Source organism: Marmota monax, unplaced genomic scaffold (assembly GCF_021218885.2).
Source record: "Marmota monax isolate L192 unplaced genomic scaffold, Marmota_monax_Labrador192_F-V1.1 WCK01_AAM20220418_F8-fsc00184, whole genome shotgun sequence".
Lineage (NCBI taxonomy): Eukaryota > Metazoa > Chordata > Mammalia > Rodentia > Sciuridae > Marmota > Marmota monax.
The window spans coordinates 2,157,760-2,178,572 of record NW_026695008.1 but is presented as its reverse complement, the minus strand read 5'-3'; the positions used below and the strand labels follow the sequence as shown (position 1 = coordinate 2,178,572).

Sequence of the window (20,813 nt, the reverse complement as noted above, 5' to 3'; positions counted from 1 at the left end):
TGCTTCAGATGATCTGGAGTCTCAAGGAATATATTAGATAGCAAAATCAGACAATGAAAGATCACTTCAACAATGAGTTACATAAACAAATCCAAGAAGCAAAAGATCAACTATATAGGGAGATAGAGGTTATAAAAAACAAACAAACAGAAATCCTAGAAATGCAGGAAGCAATAAACCAACTGAAAAACTCAAATAAGAATACTACCAGCAGAGTAGAACACTTAGAAGATAGAACATCAGACAATGAAGACAAAGTATTTCAACTGGAAAAGAACATAGACAGCTCAGCAAGACTGTTAAGAAACCATGAGCAGAACATCCAAGAAATTTGGGATAACATTAAGAGACCAAATTTAAGAGTCATTGGGATACAGGAAGGTACAGAGATCCAAACCAAAGGAATGAGCAATCTGTTCAACGAAATAATACGAGAAAACTTCCCAGACTTGAAGAATGAGACAGAATCCCAAATCCTAGAAGCCTATAGGACGCCGAATGTGCAAAATCATAAGAGATCCACACCTAGACACATTATAACGAAGATGCCCAACATACAGAATAAGGAGATAATTCTAAAAGCTTCAAGATAAAGGAAGCAGATTACATTTAGGGGTAAACCAATCAGGATAACAGCTGATCTTTCAACACAGACTCTGAAAGCTAGAAGATCCTGGAACAACATATTTCAAACGCTGAAAGAACATGGGTTCCAACCAAGAATTGTATATCCAGCGAAATTAAGCTTCAGGAGGGAAGAGGAAATTAAAACCTTTCACGATAAACAAAAGTTAAAATAATTTGCAGCTAGAAAACCATCTCTTCAAAACATCCTCAGCAAAACATTACAGGAAGAGGAAACAGAAAATAACAATGAAAACCAACAGTGGAAGGTAGTACAGTAATGGGAAAAATAATCAAAGAGGAAAAACAAACCATGTTAAGTAACATAAATAAACAAATATGGCTGGAAGAACAATCCATATCTCAATAATAACACTAAATGTTAATGGCTTAAACTCACCAATTAAGAAACACAGACTAGTAGAATGGATCACAAAACATGACCCAACAATATGCTGCCTACAGGAGACGCATTTGATAGGAAAAGACATACATAGACTGAAGGTGAAAGGTTAGGAAAAATCATATCACTCATATGGACTTCAGAAACAAGCAGGAGTGTCCATACTCATATCAAATAAAATAGATTTCAAGCCAAAGTTAATCAAAAGGGATAAAGAGGGACACTACATACTGCTCAAGGGAACCATACACCAACAAGACATAACAATCATAAATATATATGCCCCAAACAATGGTGCAGCTATGTTCATCAAACAAACTCTTCTCAAGTTCAAGAGTCTAATAGACCACCATACAATAATCATGGGAGACTTCAACACACCTCTCTCACCACTGGACAGATCTTCCAAACAAAAGTTGAATAAGGAAACTATAGAACTCAATAACACAATTAATAACCTAGACTTAATTGTCATATACAGAATATACCACCCAACATCAAGCAGTTACACTTTTTTCTCAGCAGCACATGGATCCTTCTCAAAAATAGATCATATATTATGTCACAGGGCAACTCTTAGACAATATAAAGGAGTAGAGATAATACCATGCATCTTATCTGATCACAATGGAATGAAACTGAAAATCAACGATAAAAGAAGGAAGGAAAAATCATGCATCACTTGGAGAATGAAAAATAGGTTACTGAATGATCAATGGGTTATAGAAGACATCAAGGAGGAAATTAAAAAATTCTTAGAGATAAATGAAAACACAGACACAACATATCAGAATCTATGGGACACATTGAAAGCGTTCTAAGAGGAAAATTCATTGCTTGGAGTTCATTCCTTAAAAAAAGAAAAAACAAACAAAAAAATGATCTCATACTTCATCTCAAAATCCTAGAAAAAGAAGAGCAAAACAACAGCAAAAGAAGTAGAAGGCAAGAAATAATTAAAATCAGAGCTGAAATTAATGAAATCGAAACAAAAGAAACAATTGAAAAAATTGACAAAACTAAAAGTTGGTTCTTTGAAAAAATAAATAAAATCGACAGACCCTTAGCCATGCTAACGAAGAGAAGAAGAGAGAGAACTCAAATTACTAGCATACAGGATGAAAAAGGCAATATCACAACAGACACTTCAGAAATACAGAAGATAATCAGAAATTATTTTGAATCCTTATACTCCAATAAAATAGAAGATAGTGAAGGCATAGATAAATTTCTTAAGTCATATGATCTGCCCAGATTGAGTCAGGAGGATATAGACAACCTAAACAGACCAATATCAATTGAGGAAATAGAAGAAACCATCAAAAGACTACCAACTAAGAAAAGCCCAGGACCGGATGGGTATACAGCAGAGTTTTACAAAACCTTTAAAGAGGAACTAATACCAATACTTTTCAAGCTATTTCAGGAAATAGAGAAAGAGGGAGAACTTCCAAATTCATTCTACGAGGCCAACATCACCCTGATTCCTAAACCAGACAAAGACACTTCAAAGAAAGAAAACTACAGACCAATATCTCTAATGAACCTAGATGCAAAAATCCTCAATAAAATTCTGGCGAATCGGATACAAAAACATATCAAAAAAATTGTGCACCATGTTCAAGTAGGATTCATCCCTGGGATGCAAGGCTGGCTCAATATACGGAAATCAATATATGTTATTCACCACATCAATAGACTTAAAAATAAGAACCATATGATCATCTCGATAGATGCGGAAAAAGCATTCGACAAAGTACAGCATCTCTTTATGTCCAAAACTCTAGAAAAACTAGGGATAACAGGAACATACCTCAATATTGTAAAAGCAATCTATGCTAAGCCTCAGGCTAGCATCATTCTGAATGGAGAAAAATTGAAGGCATTCCCTCTAAAATCTGGAACAAGACAGGGATGCCCTCTCTCTCCACTTCTGTCCAACATAGTTCTCGAAACACTGGCCAGAGCAATTAGACAGACGAAAGAAATTAAAGGCATAAAAATAGGAAAAGAAGAACTTAAATTATCACTATTTGCAGGTGACATGATTCTATACATAGCAGACCCAAAAGGCTCTACAAAGAAACTATTAGAGCTAATAAATGAATTCAGCAAAGTGGCAGGATATAAAATCAACACGCATAAATCAAAGGCATTCCTGTATATCAGCAACAAATCCTCTGAAATGGAAATGAGGACAACCACTCCATTCACAATATCCTCAAAAAAAATAAAATACTTGGGAATCAACCTAACAAAAGAGGTGAAAGACTTATACAACGAAAACTACAGAACCCTAAAGAGAGAAATAGAAGAAGATCTTAGAAGATGGAAAAATATACCCTGTTCTTGAATAGGCAGAACCAACATCATCAAAATGGCGATATTACCAAAAGTTCTCTATAGGTTTGATGCAATGCCAATCAAAATCCCAACGGCATTTCTTGTAGAAATAGAGAAAGCAATCATGAAATTCATATGGAAAAATAAAAAACCCAGAATAGCAAAAACAACTCTAAGGAAGTGTGAATCAGGCGGTATAGTGATACCAGACTTCAAACTATACTACAGAGCAATAGTAACAAAAACTGCATGGTAGTGGTACCAAAACAGGCGGGTGGACCAATGGTACAGAATAGAGGACACAGAAACCAATCCACAAGATTACAACTATCTTATATTTGATAAAGGGGCTAAAAGCATGAAATGGAGGAAAGATAGCATATTCAACAAATGGTGCTGGGAAAACTGGAAATCCATATGCAACAAAATGAAACTGAATCCCTTTCTCTTGCCATGCACCAAAGTTAACACAAAATGGATTAAGGAGCTTGATATCAAATCAGAGACACGGTGTCTGATAGAAGAAAAAGTTGGCTATGATCTACATACTGTGGGGTCGGGCTCCAAATTCCTCAATAGGACACCCATAGCACAAGAGTTAATAACTAGAATCAACAAATGGGACTTACTCAAACTAAAAAGGTTTTTCTCAGCAAAAGAAACAATAAGAGAGGTAAATAGGGAGCCTACATCCTGGGAACAAATCTTTACTCCTCACACTTCAGATAGAGCCCTAATATCCAGAGTATACAAAGAACTCAAAAAATTAAACAATAAGATAACAAATAACCCAATCAACAAATGGGCCAAAGACCTGAACAGACACTTCTCAGAGGAGGACATACAATCAATCAACAAGTACATGAAAAAATGTTCACCATCTCTAGCAGTCAGAGAAATGCAAATCAAAACCACCCTAAGATACCATCTCACTCCAGTAAGATTGGCAGCCATTATGAAATCAAACAACAACAAGTGCTGGCGAGGATGTGGGGAAAAGGGTACACTTGTACATTGCTGGTGGGACTGCAAATTGGTGCAGCCAATTTGGAAAGCAGTATGGAGATTTCTTGGAAAGCTGGGAATGGAACCACCATTTGACCCAGCTATTCCCCTTCTTGGTCTATTCCCTAAAGACCTAAAAAGAGCATACTACAGGGACACTGCTACATCAATATTCATAGCAGCACAATTCACAATAGCAAGACTGTGGAACCAACCTAGATGTCCTTCAATAGACGAATGGATAAAAAAAATGTGGCATTTTTACACAATGGAGTATTACTCTGCATTAAAAAATGACAAAATCATAGAATTTGCAGGGAAATGGATGGCATTAGAGCAGATTATGCTAAGTGAAGCTAGCCAATCCCTAAAAAACAAATGCCAAATGTCTTCTTTGATATAAGGAGAGTAACTAAGAACAGAGTAGGTCGGAAGAGCATGAGAAGAAGATTAACATTAAACTGGGATGAGAGGTGGGAGGGAAAGGGAGAGAGAAGAGAAATTGCATGGAAATGGAAGGAGACCCTCAGGGTTACACAAAATTACATACAAGAGGAAGTGAGGGGAAAGGGAAAAGAAAGAAACAAGGGGGAGAAATGAATTACAGTTGATGGGGTAGAAAGAGAAGAGGGGAGGGGAGGGGAGGGAAGGGGGGATAGTAGAGGATAGGAAAGGCAGCAGAATACAACAGACACTAGTATGGCAATATGTAAATCAGTGGATGTGTAACCGATGTGATTCTGCAACCTGTATACGGGGTAAAAATGGGAGTTCATAACCCACTTGAATCAAAGTGTGAAATATGATATGTCAAGAACTATGTAATGTTTTGAACAACCAACAATAAAAATTTTAAAAAAAGAAAAAAAATTAAAAAGAAAAAAAGTATATTTTTAGTACCCTTGAGTCTATGTTTTTTGAATTATGAACAAAAATATTTTAAACTTAGAATTCTGTGTCCAACTTATCAGTCAAGGTGATGGTAAAATAGACACATTTTTCAATATAAATTTAGGCTTATGGAGAAAACTGCTAGAAGTAAAACAGAGGCAAATTTTTTGAAAGTTGCCTCTCAGACATGAGAACGGGGAGGAGTGGGGCACGTCACTTGCTTTGCATAGCTCTTCCACATATTTTTGTTAGTAAAAGAGTACTACTTTGCTCAAAAGAAACTTTAAAGGCAGGTAGAGGCAAAGGACCTTGAATATTAGTCACTAAATATTTGAGGGCATAAGAGTGGCATGTGCATTTCATTAAAGTAATGATTTTGACTAACTGAACTAGCAGCTATGAAGAGAGATGAGACTGAGAAAGAATGTTGGGAAATGTGAGTGAGATCAATGTCTTCACTGGGGCCATTTTTCCCCCATAGGGAATACTTGGCAATATCTGGGGGTGCTTTAGTTTGTCAAAACTGAATCTCAGTATTACTGGCGCCTATTGTGTACTGGCTAAGGGTGAAGGGTGCTGCTCCTCATCCTACAATGCATAGGTTAGCCACTACAGCATGAAATTACTCATTCCAGATTATTGATTATGCCAATGTTCAGAAATCTTGCCTTAGTCTGTGTATATTCTAAGATTAGAGATAAAAAGTCACCAAATTGGCAAGTGGCAGGAAAGACTAAATGAAAGAAAGAAAATCGGTGGGAAATGGCAGTTTTCAGGTAATGTATATACAGTCACTGAAAATTAAAAACAAACATAAGTTTGAAACTATAGAGTGTGAAAATTTATATTGTTATCCATATTAGTGAATTCCCTAATGTAGTACAGCATTTCACTCAATCTACCAACTTAAAAAATACCAATATTCAGATGAACACCACAGTTTCCTTAAACCTTACATAAGAATACATGCATTCATTCTTGCCAGGTTAATGCACTTAACATTGATGTTAAAATTTGTACTTTACTAAACAAATGGGTCTAAGCAATTCTTGAATTCCTCAGTTGAGGATCAATACAACTGACTTATTTATAAGGGTTAATTCAATGAAATTCTTCCTCCAATATAGCTTAGATACAGATAATTAGAGCAAAGGTATGTTCTTCATGTCTGTGGAGCTACACAGTAATTTTTATTAAGGTACAAAAATGTGCATATCATATTTTTACACACCTCCCTTATCAAAAGAGTTGATGATTGTTGTTGAATGGGGAGAAAAAGTTATATAATAGAAATAGGAAACCACTTAACTTCTACAGCAATCTATTCTACCATTGTGCTATTCCATAAACGTAGATGCTTTGCAACAAGACTTTATTTTAAAATCAAAAGCTGCAGGTTTTCTACCCAGTAGTAAGTTCCTTGAAGGTAGGAACCTTGTATTATTCAAATGCTCTCCCCTCTAAATGCCTAGCCTTGAAACTAGTGAGCCCTCAACAAATAGTTATTGATTTGTACTGAATTGCTGAATTTAATTTCATACAGCCCCCAGCAAGAATCTGTACCTGTCAACACTGAAATTACTTATGTTCTTATGCAGAGACATAACCAACTGACAAATTTATGAATCTTTACCAAACTGGCCTTAAAATTACTTGTGGTTCTCACCATGCCTATGTTAAATGAGTCTGGAATTTTCATGCCAAGTTGAAATATGGTGCCCTAGAGAACAGCCATAATTGATCTCATTCGAGTAAATTTACTCATTGCCCCCAACACTCCACTATTATTAGAGACTGGCCTTTTGTTTCAAATTATGTAATAGCTTTTCATAGGAGACATATGTCTCATGCATTGCTTAAACTTTCTTAGGGAAAAAAAAAACAGGAAACAAAAGGAAAAACAATACTTCAGGGACATTAATTATTCCAGCATGTTTCTCAGTGCTGTGAAAGGAGGACTATGACCATTGATTGCCACTGAAATGAGACCTGAAGGAAATATTACAGTCCCGAAAACCCCACTTACTGTTCTCACGGCTCTAAGAAATCTAGTAATATCCTGATGGTTACCTAGGGAAACAATCCATTTCTCCTATGAAGTTGCCCAAGGCAGTAGCCTGCTGCGTGCTGGTACCAGGATCCTTTTTTCAGGTTGTCGAATTCTAAAATGCCTCTTGCTTTCTGACACAAAATTTGATCAGGATATAGCATACCACTTGACAAAGGTCTCTCAAATCCCAGACAAACTTGCAAAGAAATCTCACATTCTGATTGCACTATTGTTAAACTTTACTCTTTTCAATAAGCTGCTTTTACTTGAGTTTTGGAGCTCTTAAATGCATCACAGAAGAAACACTGGGCTGAGCTCCACTAGGCAAGCATAGTTTGGTTGTGGAAACCAGAAAGCATTTGCTGAATTTGAAGCTAGTATTATAACTGCTGTTCAATATTTTATGGTATTCTATCTTTCATGCATTCATCAACTGTGTATTGATCAAATAAATAAATAAAATATTTAGATTGTAAAAATCGTTAAGTCAGCATTTTAAAATTCATTCAACCAACTGTTGTTTGTTAAGTATCTGTTAAATCCCAGGGATGGGACTCAATTCTGGAAATACAGCTGAATTATCCTTGCCCTTGAAGAATTTATGAGCTAAAGTCTCAACCCTGAACTTATATTAAAATTGTCTAGGCAATTTTAAAAAATATCTGTGAGCTTCATCTCTCAAAGTAGGCCCAAACTAATGGCATTTCTTAAAAACAGCCTCACAGATTCTGCTGTGGTTCTGGGTGCAAGATCCTTTCTCTAACAGTTGAGTTACACAAACATACAAGAGCCTAGCATGGCATGACAGTGGCTGGCACAGGCACAGATGCTATGGGACTACTGTGGAAGGTCATAAAACTCAACCTTGGTGGGGGAGGATGACCAGAAAAAAACAGTGGTACCAATAAAAATAGCCCTATAGCTTCTAGAGAAGAACTTTCCAAAAAGGGCCAGGGAAGAAGGTGGGAGGGAATGGGGGAAGTAATAAAGAAGATATCTATATTTTAGCACAATAAATGAATGAGCAGATGTCCAGACAAAGTGCTCCAGTCCACAGACAAAAGGCCAGGAGGCTCAGCTCAAACATCAGCAGAGCATCCTTCATGGGGCTCAGCTCAGACATCATCTGTGTCTGATGGGCAAATGACTTCTTTGATCTTTGTCTTCATCTACAAATAGGGGAAAATAAGAGATGCCTCTTGTGGTTGTTACAAAGAACAGAAAATAAGGCAGCACAAAATGGACACTCAATTAATGGCCATCATTACATATATGTTGTTCTACCCCAAATATAACTTGAAGAAAACAGTGGTTTACTGATTGGATGGTTGGTAGTTCCCATTTTTTGTTTAGAAGAATGAAATCTCAAGATACATTATAGTATACAGTACACATTATTTCTTATGCTGAATTAATCCTGAACAGGATTCAACTTTCCACTCCCAATAGTAGGGGTGACAAGTATAATGCTTTCAGTCATCAAGATCAGAAAATTCGGAAGGAATTTTTTGGGGAGGATGCCAGGGATTGAACTCAGGGGTGCTTAAACACTGAGCAACATCCCCAACGTTTTTATATATTTTATTTAGAGACAGGGTCTCACTAAGCTACTGATGCTGGCTTTGAACTTGAGATTCTCCTGCCTCAACCTCCTGAGATTCTGGGATTTCAGGCTTCCAGCTTTAAGGAATTTAAATTCCATTTAGAAAAGCAAATTCTAAAACTCAAATCTCTCTCCCAGGACAAAGAAAAAATTCTCATCCTGGCACTGAATTCTTTACTTCATAAAATCTCTTGATGATTGAAATTTGCTTATCTATCTTAGAATGGTAGGCAAGGAAAAATAGTTTGGGTTTTTTTTCTCTCTCTCTGGATTTCATTGTTCTAAATGAAAACTTCTTAAAATACTTCACACTTCTTTCATCCGATGCAATGGTCTTCCATAAGATCCAGAGAGCTGCAAAACTTTCATTTCCAAGACCTTGGATATGCTATGGCATCACCAGTGGAAGTTGGGCTCGACATACAGTTTTTCAGACAAAGCAGAGTGTTGCAGGCCATATTTGTTATCAAAGAAACTTTGGCCCAATCCTTTACTCCTTCCTTGCCCAAGAAAATACCAGGTTATTCAATTTATCTGTTACTAAAAAAAGAGAAACATCTATCTTTTCAACTAGGTCTTTGAAATGGGTATTCCTAAAGAAATCCTAAGTCTTTCTGCATCTTGGACTAGACTATCTATGACTCTGGGGGTGGGTGAGGAATCAAAGAGAAAAAGGAATAAAACATAAAATGGAAAAGATTTCTACAAGAGTGAATTGTGAGGAGGCTTTAAGGTGAGTTGAATACTCCCCCCACCCAATATCCTGGCTCAATATATCTCAATAAATCATGAAAACACTGATATATGATTCTTTGAAAAATATCACATAATGTTTTGAAGTGAAGTATAATTTCAGTTCCTACTGCAAAGTCATTATGATGTTCCTATGGACCAGTTAATTTTTTACTGAGCTCTCCTATACCAACCTCACACCAATCTGGAAAGAGAAAAGTTAAATCTTTTGAATAAGGTGATTTCTCTAGGAAGGCAGCTGTTTACAAGTCAGTTTCACTGTACAATAACTGCAGAAGGACTCAACTAAATTCTCTGCTTTAGAGTTGGTTAAGAAAAAATATTTTCTTATATTATCAAAATCTACTGAGTATCTACGTATTGATTTTTTTTTGAGAGAGAGAGAGAGAGAAAGAGAATTTTTAATATTTATTCTTTAGTTTTCGGCAGACACAACATCTTTGTTTGTATGTGGTGCTAAGGATCGAACCCGGGCCGCACGCATGCCAGGCGAGTGCGCTACCGCTTGAGCCACATCCCCAGCCCTGATTTTAAAATGCTTTTTTAAAATTTTCCAGAGTAAATTAGTGAATTTATATTTATAAGAGTCTCCAGTGACATATGTGACAGTTTATAATTTAAGGCAAATTCTTAATCATGTTGATTCCATAAAACTCCCGTTTCCTTTTAAGACAACTTTTAAAAACAAAGCCAATATCTGCCACATTCCAACAATGTCTCAATCAAACCATTGATAGCTCCTCTTTCCTAGTGACAGTTCAAGGATAGTGTTAAGTCCTAAGAGTTTTGGAACCTGACTTCATACATAAAGATATACAGGTTAAACATAAGGAGTAGGAGACCCAACTGCCAAGATATTGCTGATTGTGTGACTTTGGACAAATTACATATCTTTTCTGTACTTCACTCTCCTCATTTGAAAAGTCAAGGCAATAATGGTCTAGTGATTGAGGTTGTTTTGAATTAATTGAGTTAGCACATATGGAAGTCCCATAATAGTGCCTGACACATAGTAGGTGTGGAATAGAAATTAGTTATTAGTTAATACAATAATGTAGGGTCCTCAAGAGTTCTCTTTGCAAGGAGTACAAACTTTTGGAAGTTGGGATGAATCCCACCTCAGTCTTTCATTAGCTGAAATGTCAGACAAAACTATTTCACCTGAGTCTCAGGGTTCTGAGGGTAAAACAAGGTCAGTAATACCTATGTTGTGCAATGGTTTGATGTCATGCAAGTAGCAAAATGATTGACATATGTGGTTAAGTGGTTATCTGAATAGCTCACAGCAACAAAAGTGCATTTACATTAAACTACCAAGTTGATAAAGGAAGGGAAACAGCAACTGAGTATAAGTTAATATTTAGCTCTAACGATTCCTAGATCTCTCACCTGCCACCTCAAAAAAAGATTTTAAAAAATCCAGGCTGTGAGTAAAAAATACTTTCCTATTTCAATGTAAATGTGAGAGTCTAGAAAATTGGTGGTGACTATAGTTAGCTTTCAGGACTCATATTCACTTGAATAAGATTTTTAATTGTCACTTTTAGTGTCCAGAAATACTGGCGGCTTTCTGCAAGAGGATGGGAAGCTCTGTGTAGGAGGAGCAGGGAACCAGAATTCCAAAAAAATAAATACAGCAGGTGTGCAGAGATTATACTGAGAATAAGTGCGTCACAAAGCCCCGTGGAACTTGGCACAGGACAGCCAGGAGCCTCGGAACCCTGCTGAGACACACAATGGCAGGCCAAGAAAGTACCAAGTGTCTTTGCTTCAGCCAGACTCCTTGAGAGAAGAAAACCCTGAATATCATATCTTAAAATTCCTTTCAGTGCCTTCCGTCAATGGCTTTGAGAAAAGGCTAAAAGACCATAGCAAAGAGAAAAAACTGTTTGCTGGAAAATGGAAGGACCCCTAAGTCCAAAACTCAGAACTGGTACAAGAAAGAGAAAATTAGCAAGTGTTAAAAATACATACTACATGAGAAAAAAACGATAAACATTTACTGAGCATTTTTTAACATCGATAAATTGGCTATTAATATTTTTAAACATTAAAAAGGGCACAGAACATAGTATTGATTTGAAATATAGAAAATGTCATCTTAAAAACCATATATGGTTTTGACCTGACAAAATAAGATCAGTCAATCTGTTTTTATTGTATAATTCAACATAATGAATTTTTGTCTCATTAAAACATGACTTGGGACACTAAATATTTGTTTTAGTGTTACAAGTAATAGTAGTCCTGTTATTCAGATATGGGGAATGTACTCCTTACTACAATCTTATTAAAGTGCTCTAAAGAAAGAAAAAGGAATTACAGCTTGAATATATTCTTTCATGTGAAAAGGGTTGCCTATATCTGATTATAAAGTCAGCAATAGTAACTTGATAAATTATAATGTGCATTCAGAACCTGTCCTGTAATAGCTGCTTTAAAACCAAAACATATGAATGATTCTAAATAGTCTATTCAATTAATTCATTTGCAATGGTTTCGATTACCAACATCAATAATTATGTTCAGTTTTTATCTGGCTATTAATCTTTTTTTTTTTAAATATTTATTTTTTAGTTCTCGGCGGACACAACATCTTTGTTTGTATGTGGTGCTGAGGATCGAACCCGGGCCGAACCCGGGCCGCACGCATGCCAGGCGAGCGCGCTACCGCTTGAGCCACATCCCCAGCCCCGACTATTAATCTTAATGGTGTTAAATCTGCCATTTAAATAACTATATTTTACTAGTGTCATCAGTAACAATAATGTTTGGCTTGTAATTAGTTGATTTATCATTCATTAACACTAGTCAATCAGTGTTCCCTTAACCTAGTGAATCATCATGTAAAAGATTATCTTAAACATCAATGAAATGTTGCATGGGTACTGATATTTGTCACTTGCTTAAATTTCCAAGCATGACGAAGTTGTGGACAAGAGAAAAAGAGATATTGTATTTATCTTTTTTACATTCTAATCCTCTTTCAATCTTATTTCCTTTAGGTCTTAAAGTATATTCATGTAAGAAACTTATATAGCTCATCAACTTAGAAAATGGTTATAGACTCCCTGAAAAGCAGATGTGATTGTCTTTCTGATGCATCAACCAGCTAGGCTACAGTTACCAGTTACTAGGTGCTGTCTGTGAAGGTATTTTGTAGATGGATTAATATGACTGATTTTAAGTAAGGGAGATTGTTCCAGGTGGTCTAGGTGGCCATGATTTGATTGGTTGAAAGGCTTTGAGAGCAGAACTGAGGCTTTCCTGAAGAAGAGGAAACTCCAGCCATGGATGACAGCTTCAAACAGTACCCAAGAGCTCCAGCCTAATCTTCCTAATGGCCTGCATTACAGATTTTAGACTTGTCTAGCCAGCCCCACAATCTTATAAGCAACACATCTCTTCATATATATCTCCTCCTAGTTCTGCGTTTCTAGTTGCAGAGAAGATCAGCAGCCTAATCAATGATAAGACCTGACTGATACAGCAAACTAGTTCAAGGTGTCTTGGGGATTGTATCAGAGAAAAAAAAAGGAGGGGGGATGTATTCCTTGCCCTGAAATATATGCCTTGGTGTTTTAAAGTTAATTACTGGATATCCACTTGCTTTGTGAAAGCCCATAAAATACAGATTTTCCAGACAGGACAACAGCATAAATTATTCAGATAAAGACCTTCACCATTAGTGGTCCCCTGCCCAAGGCACAGGGAGTGTGGAACTCAGGCAAAAGAGCTTTGGAAGAGTAGGCAGGAAAGGCAGTGTGGCTGTTTTGTGGCTTGACCAAAGGCCAGCCCACTCAGAACTAATATTTCTAAAAATTGCTTTGGATTCTTGCTCAAGTATGAGCTTATCTTCTCCCCAGTGACCAAGACTTTATAGAAATGTATATACCTCATAGGATTTCATTATCAAAAGGACAGTTCACACCACACATCAAACTCTAAAATAATCTTGCCTTCCTTGGTAAAATTCACAAATTTAAGGAAACCGAATTGAATGCAAAGACTATAGAGTTTAAAAATATGTGTGTACATAAAACTAAATGTCTGGTTTTACTATGTGAAGAAATGTGGGTACATGTTGGGTAGAAAAAAAAGAAGGCTAGCCTATATAAGAAAGACTAGTAATGGCTTCAGCAAATTTCAGCCTATCCAAACTATGGTGAATATTTGAAATGCGTGACAAATTTGATTGAGTTCTCAAACTGTCATGTGATTCCCCCCAAATTATCTTGATTTCAAAATGTTTATTTAGCTTTTGTTGCTGTTTCATTTCTGAGAATCAGCCCTATATAATTGAGAGACTGAGGAGCCCATCCTGAGTTTGGAAGACTAAGGCAAAAACAAGTAGAATCACAGATATCATTATCAATATGAAAAAATATATGATGTGCTTGTCATCATACTGATACAATTCAAAACATAGGTATTTTAATACAAATTTACTACTGGGTTTATTTTGTTGTCATTGGTAAATGACAAATAGATATATTTCAAAATAGATATATTTCTATTTTCCTCAAGGGACCCAGAAATGCTCATGAACAGGAGTAAACAGAAGCACAATGTCAAGTTAGAGTAAAGATATTGGAAATTTCTACTGACAGAAATATTACTGTCCAGCATATTAAAAAGAAATAGGATTTGCATATCTGAAAAACATTCTTCTGGATTTTACAGATTAATAATCTGTCGTTAATAATTATAATTAATAATTAATAATCAAATTATAAACATGGATTTACACCTTCCTAAAGTCATTTTTATTAGAACCTGGTGTTAAGGTCCCTTTCTCCCCTGATGCTATTCTAAAATGAAAAGGGGGACTTTACTAGTGGTTTCCTAGTCTGGTTATTAACCTCCATAAAAAAAGACAAGGAGAGGAGGGAAGGAGGAAAAAGCAACTTTTGAGAACAGCCTTGCTGAGTTCAGACCAAAACTACATGAATAATCTTATAGTTTTGCAGTAAAGTTCCCATTAGTTATACTGTAAAATTACTGGGTACTTTTCTTCCAGAGTTCTCCAAGTTCTTTTCTGGTATAAATTTGTCAATAGCCCAATGCCTCTGATCCTGTGGTGCCCAGAGGAATCTGTTCTGGCATGATTTCCATGGAAGCCTTTCATAAACCTTATGACAACCCAAGGTAAAAAGCATCAATAATGACTACAACATTCTTTTGCCAAGTGCTTACTTAACTAACAGACATGTACATAAAAAGAACAAAGAATGTCTTTGAAAAAATCGCGAACTCAAGGGCAATATATTTATATCCTTCTGAAATGTACTGAAGCTTTCATTCAAAGATTAAACTAATCACACAGGGCAATTAGTACCTAATGCATATACTTAATTAAAGTTAATTATAATCTTAGATAGATGTGGTGATCTAACAACTACCTTTCACTTGTTATACTTAGAGCAAGTTATTTATTTTTTCAAGCCTTTTTTTTTCCATTTGTAAACAGACCATTACCACTTATATATTAGGATTTAATATATAAGGTACTTGAGGTCATTTAAAAGTTATTTTTATACAAATATAAATTATTAGTACAAAAATATATCTCAAACTTAAGGCACTTTAGGGATTTTAATACTGAGTATACTGAATCATATATAGTATGTATCATCCTATTCACTTAATAAACTGGGAAAAAAGGTAATAATGCTGTCCTTTAATTTATGGATAGATTCTTCTAGAATAAAGTCATTGGTGATTATGCATAAATTTGTACCACTCTAAGGTTGAACATGGTATTATGACATTATGAAAGACTCATATGGTATTATGAAGATTTGTTTTGGAACACCAGGGCAAATCAAATAAAAACACTTTTAAGTAGTAGCAAAAATAAATACATAATAAGATTTAATGAAAACTTACCTCTCTGTAGCACTTTCCCCTATTTTATGTAGTCCTTTGCATTCTATAAAGTACCTTCACCTACATGATAGTGTTTAATGATTGACAGATTATAAAATGGGAGAATATGCCAAGTGCAAGAAAGGAGGGTACTGTGCTATGTATTGGAAAACATGAGGACAGCTGAACAGGACTTCCATCAATTCATGGTTGTCACAATTACAGTCCAGATAGAGCCGCACAAGGAAATTATTTTAAAAGGGAAAAAAAAAAAGACGAGGATTTACAGTTTCCTTAAGCTGGAATGTCCTTCTATTTCTTCTTCCATCTCATAAAAGTCTACTCTTTCCTCAAAGCTAAACTCAAAGATCTTCTCTTTTTATGAAGCTATTATTGATCCCTGTGAGTTTGCACCAAATGCTTCATTCTGTGTTCTCATAGCTCTTGATATGTAGCTCCTTTCTCTTCTCTGTAAATAATTATTTACTTCATAAAGCTTCTTGAAGGCAGAGGCTGTGATCATTATCACCCATCCTGCCTAACACAGGGCTTTGCAGATCAAAAAATTCCATAATCACATGCAGAAATGAACTGCTTATGTGGAAAGAACACCATTAAGTTAGAGAATGTGCAATTGGGAGAGTCTACTAAATACTCTCTATTAGTAAGTTTCCATTCCTATGGTAATGAAAGTCCCAGACACAGCCTACTTATGAAGAAAAAGAGGTTTATGTAGCTCACACCCAGTTCTGTAGATTCAAAGTTCAAGATCAGGCAGTCCTATTGGTTTGGCTCCAAGTGAAGACCCTGGTCTACATTGTATCAGAGTGGAATGCATAGAGGACCAAGTGATTACATTTCAAATCAGGAAGCAGAGAGAGCTGGATGGGGCCAGCCTTGATCCTTTTACAATAACACTCTTACAAGAACTAACCAGGATCTCGTGAGAAAATACTTTAATCCCTTTAATGGCATGCCCCCAATGACCTAAAGCCCTCTCATTAGACCCCAGCTCCTACAGGTCTACACCATGTTCCAGTATTGCTACCCTGGGTACCAAACTCCCAATAGATGGACACTTGCTGGACACTCAAACCATACCCAAACCATAGCATACTCCCACAAATTATCCTAAAAAGCTACAGTCAGCCAGATTCAGCATGAGGGTACCTTGATTTCATAAATGATGGCAAAGACAACAGTAAGAAAAAGCAAAGTGACAGAAAGGGAAAATAATAAAAATGAATAAAAGTGGAAGGAGCAGAGATTTAAGAAAGCAGACTGCTAGGAGGATTCTTCAATCCATCATTGGATACTGAGGCCACTTATATACTAGGCACTATTCTAATAGCTGGGGATGCAACAGACATCAGGGCTCCATTTCTGTTCTCAGGGAGATTATAATCTGCTGTGGGAGGCAGACTAGAAGCCAATAATTACAAAATGAAGTGGTGAGTGCTTTTCTAAGGAAAAGTACCTGCTACCACAAGACAGCTGCTAAAATACTTCACACTTACACTGTCTTAAAAACATAATTCACAGAGGAAACAAAGCTAAATTTCTATTCCTATGATAGCAGAGCTATTTTACTATAGGAATTTCAATTATCAAGGTGCATATCTTAATAGCTTTACGAATGTATATGCAAAACCAAAAGCATCACTGAGCAAAACTAGCCTTAGACAACATCCAGACTTCCCTCAAGAATGGTCTTTATTTTCCTATCACCACTAGCTTTATGATTATACAGTCCCATAGGGACATAAACTTCTCTTTTTTAAAATTTTTTGTATATATTGTTTTAGTTGTAGATGGATACAATATCTTTATTTATTTATTTATTTATTTATTTATTTATTTATTTTTATGTGGTGCTCACGATCAAATCCAGGTCTTCACACCTGGGAGGCAAGCACTCTACCACTGAGCTCCAGCTCCAACCCGAGGACTTAAACTTCTTAGAAACATTTATCACAGTAGCAGTTACTGGTATACTTGTTGAATATGTTTCTCCCTGCCATTTTTTGTGAGCTCCAAGATGTTAGGAAGTGTGTCGGCTTTACTTTCTTTGTATCTCTAACCCGTAGTACTTTGCTCATACAGGTGCGCATTAAGTTAAATTTAAAATAAATTTTAAAAAAAATAAATTTAAAATAAAAGCTAAAACAACATTTGTCATTTTTATTACCCAATGCCATATGCAGTTTATGTATGAGCTGCAAAAGCTCTTTTTCACTGGGTGGTACAAATTCCAAAATGCAGTGTGTGTCCTGCAGAAGATCAAGATGTAACAGAAGTCTGTAGGATAGCAGCAAGCACAGCTGGGCAGATTGTGCCCAACAGGAGGCAGCCCTGCCCCACTAAGCTGCTTTGAGGCTGAGATCTAGCCTGTTCTCCCTCTTTAAGCCATCCTGTCAGAGAACATTTTTTGGAAGGAAACAGCACCTGTTCTCAATTCTCACATTCACCTTGATAAAACTTTTTACTGTTTCTGTTTGAGCATACTATACCCAAAAATCATGTGAAATAAAAAGTACAGCTGGAGTAAGTTGAAATTATGGAGGTAAGGTTTCACCTAATGATAAAAAACAATATTTATTCTATTGATTGGGAGTGTAGAGGCAATCCACTGGACACCTTTGAGGAAGGGGGCAGCATGGATAATATGGTTTCCAGAGAAACTGAATTAATACCCAGCCTTTGTATTTCCCATGAAGGAATTTCTCTCACTTGCTAAGTTTCTACAAAACCCAACATACCAATCTCATTTCATTAATAAAATGAGTTTTATTTATTTGCATATTGATTTTGTTAAATTTTTTTTTCAGAATAGTTATGTCGTTTTCAGGCATGTCTAGTGTAATTGTTAGTGCACTGAGACATTATAACCTCAGCGCAAATGTCATTGCATCCGTGAATTATTATTTTAATACTATTTTATTTGGAATACATTTCATTTACTTTAAAACCACAGTTCTGAAATTATGCTGATTTTAAATACCTTGCTTGGAGCCTGAACCTCACAAGCAGTTAATTATTAAATGCCATTAGTAACATCAGGGATGGCTGGACAGTTCACAGAAAGGTGATATAACAGGAAAACATCCAGAAGATCCCTTCAAAGCAGAAAATGAGAATCAGAATGACTTGAACCTTTTAGTGACAGAAATGATCATCACACTGATAATGATAATTGATATTTGTTGAATACTTACTATATGTCAGGCACTGGGCTAAGCACGTCATCATCTTATCCCTCAGAAGAAGAAGCAACATAACCTGACTAAATTTTAATTTGAACCTTTATGCCTGTTTGAATCCAAATAAAATGGCATGCACCATGTTAGACTTTCCAGTTCTGAATAACTAGCTCTAAGTGTCAGAAACTTAATGAGTGCACAAATTTCCTCTCTAGAAGAGGCAATTGTCCCCTCTTAGGAGGGCATAAAGCCTTACTGATGAATACTCCTACAATGTAGCCCATATTCTCCTCAAACAGATAAGAAAATAACAAAATGTGTGCAGATCTACCTTCCCTGCCAGTCTAGCTGGAAACTTTCTGGCTGTGGTTTTAATTGGAAATGGAACCCTTCCCTTGCTGTCCAAATTTATTACAGTTACACATCACCCTCAGGTTTTCATCTAGGGGACAAGTCATTCTCGTGATGGATGAAGCAATATTTATATATCATCTTGCAAAGTAAGCAACAAGACTTCCAGTTGTTATAGTCCAATAATGAAGAGAGTGAACTTGGAAAAATTATGTATAGCTAACAAAAATAATTTTAAAGAGTGATTATTGAGATAGGCAGATCTATAATGCCACTCTTAAAATTTGTTGCCTGCTGCACAAAGATCAGTTAAAGAAGTTTGCTCATAGTTTGATGGAATGTTTATTTCTTCAAATTTCATTCTTCCTACTGATTTACCATTCTGAATATATGCAAGTGATGCTCATATAACTTCCAAGTGATTTACTTTTAAATAATTAAAACCAAGATGAGAGATTAAGAGCCATGGTCCACATAGTTTTATCAAGTATCCTGAGTTAATTATGCTTGCTCTGATAGATCATAAAAATCTAATGATAAGCTAAGGAAATAAGAGAAACACAATTTCTTAAATATATTTAATTATATTACAAGGGGAAGCATATCAGTGAATAAGACAAAAAAAACTTGTTGAAGGTTGGGGTTGTAGCTAAGTGGTAGAGTGCCTCGCCTCAAGTGTGGAGGGCACTGGGTTACATCCTCAGCATCACATAAAAATAAAGGCATTGTGTTCATCTATAACTTAAAAAAAAATTAAAAAAAAAAACTTGTTGAGGCTAACCCTTGTAATCTAATCTGTTGGCAGGGATGCAACAAGGTGTATCTAATGTAAATTCTTGTTGTCTTCAAACCAACAATTTGGCTTCAGGGTGCATACCTCAGGAAAAACAGAAACACAGCAAAACCCTTGCTCATACACACCAAGAGACTGGTGGAAACTACACTCTCATATAGTGCCTTGAAATTCCAAAAAACTAAAACAAATAAGAAAAAAAATCTAGGAACATCCTAAATTCCCATAAAAGAATATAATTTTACAAGGGGTGTGTGTGTGGTGTGTGTGTTTGTGTGTGTGTGTGTGAGTGAGAGAGACAGAGACAGAGACAGAGAGTAGCATTTTAATATGAACAATATAGATTGCACATATCAAATGTATAATCTTAAAAATAATGTTGAAAGCATATTTTAGAATAGTTTTTTTAGGATGATAACATTTTAAAAACTTGACATCAAAACTATTGTTTTGAATGCTCAAATTTGGTATGAAAAGCATAAAAACATAAACTAGATGCAACACCAAATTCAATTCTTCCTTTGGAAGAAGGAGATGAGGAATGAATCAGGGAGTGGGGACAAACATGATTTCAGTTCTGTCTCTAATGTCTATTTAGGATTTTAAGCAAAAACAATATGTGACCATTGTTAATTTTAAGTGGCATTTGTGTATGTGTTTCTTATGCTTTTATACATATCCTTCTGTATACCTTAAATAATCTCTAGATTAACAATGATACCTCATACAATGTAAATGCTATACAAATCATTTTTATACTCTATTGCTTATGGAATTGCAACAAAAATAAGTTTGTACGTGTTCAGTACAGATCTAAATTTTTGAATATTTTTCTACCTAGTTTTGGTTAAATCCATGATATATGATTTTCAGATAGGGAGGGTCAACTCTATAAATATATATATAAAGTTATATTACATATATTATTT

At 35.7% G+C, this 20,813-nt stretch overlaps 1 protein-coding gene across 5 annotated transcripts in view; it reads right to left on the bottom strand.

Annotated features, from left to right (window-relative positions):
• The window catches only part of Ntng1 (netrin G1), a 365,393-nt gene that overhangs the window by 325,150 nt on the left and 19,430 nt on the right, over positions 1-20,813 (bottom strand). The gene's annotated exons all lie outside the window — the stretch shown is intronic.